This window comes from Gambusia affinis, linkage group LG09 (genome assembly GCF_019740435.1).
Source record: "Gambusia affinis linkage group LG09, SWU_Gaff_1.0, whole genome shotgun sequence".
Taxonomy (NCBI): Eukaryota; Metazoa; Chordata; class Actinopteri; order Cyprinodontiformes; family Poeciliidae; genus Gambusia; species Gambusia affinis.
Genome location: NC_057876.1, coordinates 26,058,761 through 26,066,881, shown reverse-complemented (window position 1 = coordinate 26,066,881; position 8,121 = coordinate 26,058,761).

The window sequence follows — 8,121 nt, the reverse complement described above, 5'->3', positions numbered from 1 at the left end:
CTGCATGATTGAGTTGCAGGCTGACAGGCTGACAGATTATTTTGTAATAAGATAATTTATTTATAAGTAGAAGCACAGTGACCACACAGAAAGCTATATGCATGAAATTATTTGGATATACAATGAATTACAGCACTAACCACAAATACTGGCCAGTTTTAAAAAGGCTTAAAGTGAATACATATTTTATTGGAATACTATAATTTGGAACTGAAAATTTGAGCGCATTCATGTAGAATGACTGCGTCTTAATTCTTGATTTTTAAAAAAACCTGCAGTAGAAATATGAGGTGATAGAGCAACCCAGTTCTCTAAATCCCTTTCTTCATTAGAGTGGCTTTAAACACTTCATCAATTGTGGTCAAAGAGTGCATGCAGCATCAACTGGATGGGGCAACCTGCATCAAAGAAATACACCAGGACATTTTAGAGAAACTGGCTGCCCCTGGGTTAATGCTCAAAATGACGTCATCATAAGAACATTGACCACAGCTCCTGCATGCTTATGGCCTGCCCACATTCCTGCCAATATTCATCCCATAAAGTGAGAAACACACGAAACAGTGTCTTTGTCTAGAGTGACACTTAACAATGGAGAAGGGGCTCTAGTCACCAGAGAATGCACAATTTAAGTAAACACAGAAGTATCTACAAGAATTGTTGAAAAGCAATTTATGCCCACTGTTTGAAGTGTTATAGGAGATGATTAGTGCGGCTGTTTTGGCAGAAAGAGGATCTCACAAAGTGAATAGCATGAGTGAAAAGAAATTGCAGCAACAGGGACTTTGTTATCAACACTTATTCCTTGACTCTGGAATAAATGTTTATACACTGGTTAAATTTAGAACATCTTTTTGGGTTTGCTAACCTTTTTAATGTAAATGTTCAGCTGTTTAGTGGTTCAGTACTTTTTGCATAATTTGCTGTTCTGTAACAAGGAGCTTATTGTCAAAATTCAGAACAGATGTTTGCTCAAAAACTTTTCTTGTTCAGTCAAAATTGGTATTTAAACATTTTCTCCTCATCATGCTATTCACATTTTGGCATCATAAGACCAAGTTGAGACCTGACAACTGATCAACAGTAGCTTGTGACTCTGAGGTTTCAAACAGGATATTCTCAGATGGAAGTGGCCACTGAGGTTAGCGTGTCACAGAGTGTCAACAGCAGGTCGTAACAGAAATGCAGTGAAGCTGGAAGAGTCACAGAAAGGCATAAGTGAACATTGTTTGGTCACATCTAACACTGATGACCACTTCATTGTGAACAGTTCCTTGCGGATGGATGCCACTCAACTCCTGACACGTTTAAAGAGATGGAGAAACATTAGTGTCCCGTCAACTCATTCAAAAACCATTTCTATCAATGTAGTTGGCATGCTAGATTATCAGCATGGGTACCTGAACACAGGCTCATCATCCTGCATGGGCTGAGGAGCATTTACATTGAACAAAGGACAAGTATACCTGTTCTTCAATAAAAGTTGAGTTGCGTTGAACAGAAAAGTTGGAGACATCAAGTAAATCTCTATGCAATAGCTACTGTTATCATCAGACGAACCTTTGTTAGAGGTGATGGGCAGGTGGCAGCTGTCTCTACTCAATACAGATTTGCCCTACACTACATGAGACAAGCCCATACTACGATTAAGGGACTTAATCTTGCCCCTAGAAAAACAGCACAAGCCTAATTTCATCTTCATGGATGACAATAATCCAAGCTCATTGAGGCTGGATCATTAGGGAATGGATGCTGGAGACAGAGGTACCTTGAATGGAGTGACCTGGAGTTTCTTCAGACCTGAATCCCATAGAAAACCTTTGGGATTAGCTGAGTCGCTGTGTAGAACCTTGTAACATAGGATCCTGAAGTCTTCTTGAACCTAAGGGCCGATCTTCAAGAAGAGTGGGATTCCATTCTTCAGCATGCAATTAGTTGACTTGTGGACAGCATGAGACATTGTTGTCAAGCTGCAATTGATGCTCAAGGTCACGTGATAGGTTGAGACATTGGTATTTTTTGTTGTGGAATGTCCACCAATGTTGTTGACTTTTGCTTTAATACTTTGACATGACAAAATCTCCTCTGAATGTTTCTACTTAAATGCCTAATTTTCAGAATGTAATATCATCGTGATGTAAACCTTTGATGTTTTCTATAAGTTTCACTTGAAAGCCAAATATCCCTAATTTTTTGTGAGTAGTGTTTGTTGCATTCCTATAACTGCAGCCTAAATTGTTCAGGGCAAATGGAGATTGTCTGTTTTCAGCACTTAAGCTGAAAACAGCTCAGAGTCCTCAGGCTCATGGATGAATAGCTGAGAGTAAAAGTCTGATTCAAACAAGTGTCCATTCCTGATGGGAGAGAGCACGCCTTGCAGTTTCAAGGTTACAGAGCTGCACATTTTTGAAAGCAGAAAAACATTTTTAGGATTCAGAGCACAGCTTCCTTCTGAAAGAGGTGGTGATAAATGTGACAGTGGCTGGGAAGCACATTGTGGTGGAAATTACGACGTGTCTGCAATGAATTAAAATTAAAATGTCATTTTGTGTCTCATAATAAGCTTTTTAATACTTCATGACTGACAAATTACAATGCAAAAAAGCCTTGCTTCCATCCATCAATTATGTGCTGACACATTTCAATTTAAATTGTGGGACAGTTGTGCGAGAAGTTGCTCAACTTTATTTAATTCTGAAACTTTGGAAGATCTTTCTTAAGGTAACAAGGCTTTCTACTTAACAGTGGCCAGACTGAAGAGGCTGGAGAAAATAGGAAAAACAGTTTCCTTATTTCTTCCACCATGGCTTCTTGTACATTAAAAATGTTAAACCAAATTTCTCATATTGACTTTATTTTCTCTACTGATTAAAGGTCATGAACTTGTGTCCCTTTATTCTTGAAACTGTGCTTGCTCTTATCCTGCAGGCTTGTCCAGCTCAACAGACTGAAACTAACAACAATGCTCTGAAATATTTATGTCCCCAGAGAAAATGTGTGTGTCATTCCGGGTAGAGAAGTAGCACAACACAGCAACTGCGCTACCGTGCTCTCTACATTAAAGTAAAGGAGTTTCTCTGAGTTCCTCCAGGCTGTTTCCTCCTTTGTCCCTGTCAGGAATGCCCATTTAAAAAATGAAAAAGACAGGATTAAAGGTTTAAGGATTAAACAATTTTATTTGATCTATATATTTTTTTTGTTCTGTTTTTTGAATGTACTAATACAGACAGTAGTTTATTAAAATGGCAGAAAGTATAATGCCATGACTTCCTTGTTTTTGACCAGATTTGGGTTGTTTTACAGTCTAGCTTTAGTTGAAAAATACCTACAGAAAACAATTTCTCACAAGCTACAACCCCTGAGTGCTGCTTTGGTCTGGGACATCTAATCTGGAGGGGTGAAGGGGGTTGTTCTTCAGTGACCTTGCGACAAATGGCTTAATTATCCAAGCTACCAGCAGACTTCATGCATTCTCTTGTTAACCCCACGCTGTCACACTCAGTCACACTCATTCTGCTGTGCACTGACCAAGGAGTTCAGAGGTCGCTGCACTCTGAGCAGATGCTCCTGACTTTTCATGTCACACACTGACTGATTTAGAGACTTAATGATCAGTGGCTTGCAGAGGGAGGGAACTTGCTAAAAGTTATAGAAGGGGCAGAGGTCATAAGAAGGAAAACTTTTAAGTAATGAAATGCATCATAAACTTGCAGTTAAGTTGGATAAAACAGCAACATAAGACGGTTTCATAAGACAGAATCTTATTTAGCCTTAAGTTGTCACACAGTAAAAAATAGTTACTGTTTAAAGCATCTCCCAGGTCTGTAGTGTCTCCCTTCAGTTCTCTTTTTCACAGCACTTTGATCATTTTAGTTTGCCCTAAAGTATTTTTTTTTTAATCTTGTGCATTTTTTTTCTAACTTTTATAGCTGCATTTTTTTTATTTTTTTTATCACTGATTGTTCATGTTAATATCAGTAATGGATTTGTTTTGGAAAATCCTCCAAATGTTAAATGTGAACATAAAACAAAGCAAAGGAAGAAATTTATATTGAAAAAATGCAGTGAGTTGAGTATGCAACACAAAAGTGATAAAGTAAGATAGATTTTCTTCCAGTACCTCACAGAGCAGAAGTTAGAGCTTAAACTAGCAAACAGTTTTTTGTTTTTAATCAGTGATGCAATGAACCAATGAGCAAAAAGAGCTGTTGGAGTTTTTGAAGAGTTGCCAGTAGGTTAGAGGAAAAAATTTAATTATGAACTAAATGTCTCATTAAAAAGCACATCTGAAACCCCCTACTGCTGACCCCAAATTCGAGTTCAGCTTTTGAAAAGATTTTCTCTCCGTACATATGTAAAATAATCTGGGAGTATTGAGATAGCCTCACTGCTACACCAAAAATAAAATAAATCCAGTCTGAACACTTGATGGGTATTTACACTTGCTGCTGGGGAAATTGAAGCTATGTAGGATTGTACTGGGTTACCAGTATTATTAGTTCTTCTGAGAATATCATCATGAATCCTTAAACAAATCTAATCAGTCACTGCATGTCTACTGTTACATTTAATTACATAAATGTAAATAAATATGTAATATCATAATCAATCTTACAAGCTATTAAAATATTGAAAATTATCTAAAGGATGAATCAAATGTCATCAGAAATTCTTAGGTTTAAGATTCATTTAGCAGTAAGATATTTCCACTTCACTATCAAACTAAAGATCCATTTCCTCATGAATTAATTAAATATAACAAGAAGATAAAACAAAGAAGATAACTCTGATTCTACAGTGAACATCTAAAGCTAATAAGGGGTATTTTGAACATCAGAATATGATATTTGCATAACAGAATAGAATCCAAGCTCCTTCAAAAAGTGATATTTTTGAGTTTAGTCTCTTGGGAGTTTGAATAAAAGGTTTAACAGTGTGGGAACCAAATAACAAGACGGAACTTGCTCCTCCTGTTTGCTGTAGATTAAATGTTAATCAATGTTTAAAGGTAATCAATAGAGGATTATTTGAAAAAACTTTCTGAGTTTTTAAATCAACACAATAGGATTCCTAATTTAGAACTGTAACACATTAACAGACTCTTTAAATATAACACTTTGAGGTTTGAGGTTGAGAATTGAGGACATCTGTGGGAATTTTTTTACTAAGACTTATCTAAAAGGTCCATCCTGGATATTTTTATGGGATTTAGGATGAAAACAGTTACTCAGCCTATTATAATCAACAATTTACCACAGATATCCTGTGTGCTACCAGCCTAAAAGGCAATCTTCACTTCGATTGTCCATCCAACTATAAAAGACCTGATATCTTTTTTTATCCACATCAAAGCCTGATGCCAAAACTACCTTTTTATAGATATACCAACACTACTGGTTCTTTCAGAGGAGAGTGACTGCGTGATTGTAGTTGACAGATGATTCATCCATCAACTCTGCTATTCTTACTTTTTGTAATACATTTATTTCATTGCAGAAGGCACTGGAATTTCTGTCTATAATCAGTTGAGTTCACATGTTTTTTCGATAACATCCAGTGAGTGGTTAAGATTTAGTTCAAATGAAAGCCGCGTGCATCATGGTTCCAGTAATGAGAAATCATTTGAAATTGTTTTAAACTGCAACCTGGAAGCACAGTATAAAGATGAAATATACAAATCACCTTCAACATTTGCAAGCTGTTCCTGTCTCTTATTTCCATCTTGTCCTCTCTCCACCTCCTTTTTCTCGGTGAGCGTGCCTCAGCGCTCTTCAGATGCATTTCAAATAAGATTGCTCCGTCAACCTCTTTAAAGGTGCCGTTTCACAGCGTGCCACTTCCACCCCCTCCACAACCAATATGCAATTATTGCCTAAAGTGAGCTCTGTGCTGCACCAGGTGCTGGAAACTGTGTGTTTAGCAGGAATGCTGCAAAGTGGGGGTATATTGACATTAACTCTTCTCCTGTATGCCATTATGGACTTTTACCCGGCTGTGCTGTTGCTTCCCTGCAGGTCTGGAAAATGACACAGACTGAAAAGCAGGGGGAATGATTTGGGGAAATTTCTTGCTCTTTTCTAAGAACACAGTGCAGCTTCTCTGTCTGTCTCCATTATAACTTAAGTGCTGGCGCATAGGGATAATAATGAATGAGGAAGAAACAGAAACCACATCGCAGACAGTATTCTGGAACAACACAGCCTTACAACCGCCTACACACAGCTTTTATTTAACGTGTTGCTTCTTTTTAAAATGCAAGTAGAACCTCATCAACTTTCTGTGCCGTCTGCAGTTTCAGTTTAGTTGAGAAGAAAATGATGTCAACAGTCAAATCAATTATAAAGCTGTGTTTTATTTACCAGCAAAAGTATCACACTGAAACTTTTAGAAGCGCTTGATAGTGGTAACTCTCTGGGACTGTTAACTGGTCACAGAAAACAATGAATTCATATGCATCAAGTCCCCACTCCCTTTTCTTATAGTAATCGTTTCACCATAGCTTGTTTCAAATTTATGACAGATTTATATTCACAATGTTCTAGTATTTCACACACTTAATGACACCAGACACTTTAACAAGACTCTGAGAGCCTCTGTAGCAATCCGCCATCTCACAGTTATCATCCTCCACCTTTAACAGACTCATTATGTCTGAGAACATCTGTATGAAATAACATACTACTAACATGCTAATCTTTAATTCCTTTAAAAAATGGAATTGATGCCTTATGATCTCCTCACCTTTTATACTATGTGGTATAGAACATGTTTTATTTACATTATTAACATTCCAAAGTCTGATTTTTAATGATCCTTCATTCATGTTAACAGGCCAAAACTGCATTGTGGAGCATAGGAAAATGTGTTGTAGTCAAACTGCTCATCCTGCTTTCACTCCCCACACGGCCATTGTTTTCCATTCCACAGGTGGCCAGCCCAATCTCTTTGATGTTAGAAAGTCAATAGACTGTGACTCTCATGTGATGATCTGTCAAATTTTTTTAGTCAACTGTTTGTGATTTGCTACTAGATAGTAAACCGATGGCCCAGTTGAGAAAGGGAGGGACAAATGTTTGAGTCACTATATATGTGCTGCAGATGAGATGTTTTGCAGGTTTTAGTAACTCTGATGTGTAATTTCTTCCCCTGCAGAGACCTTTTATAAAACAGTCAAGGGCTGCAAGGCAGCTAAAATGGGATTAGCAATCTCGTCTCAGACCAGCATTTTTTGAAAATATTTTTAACATTTTACTTTTACTACAAAAACAATAGGATGAGAGGGGCAGAAAAAAAGGAAAATTATATGAAAACAGTATTGACTCATGTCAATCCACACATTAGCTAATACTACTACTACTATTATTCCTGCTAATGCTAATATACTAAGTAATAACTAATTAACTAACTATAAACTAAATATATAAAATATAAATATAAAAATAATTAATAATGTACTGTTTTCTTTACTTTATAATAATAATAATAATAATGATGATGATTATTATTATTATTATTATTATTATTATTATTATTATTATTATTATTATTATTATTATTATTATTATTATTATTGTATACAAATAATTATTTCTTAATTAATTAAGTGCTTAATTTGATGCACTTTTACAGTATCCAGTGCTCTCTTTGGGTACTCCAGCTTCCTCCCTCAGTCCAAAAACATGACTCCCCTAGGAGTGAGTGTGTGTATAGTTGTTTGTTTTGTGTGTCTCTGTGCTGCCCTGTGATGTACTGGTGACCTGCCCAGTGTTTACCCCACCTCTCGCCCAATGACTGCTGGAGATAGGCAGCATGCATCATCGACCGTCCAAGGATAAGAATGTATAGATAATGAATGGACGAGTCTTAATATAGGATCAATAGAATTATCCTTTGTTTCTTTCACATGCCTAAGCAGGTTGGATGTTTTCACCACAACCAGGGGTGAAACATTCAGGGTGAAACATTCAGGGTGAATGTTACATCCTGAAATGTTTCAGGGTGACATTTTAGAAACAATAAAATATAAAAGCTACGTTTAATGTTTATTCACTTTTTATTGTTTGAGTCTTCACTGTAAAAATGGGTCACTGCGTTACTGTTGTCCAACATACAATACAGTCA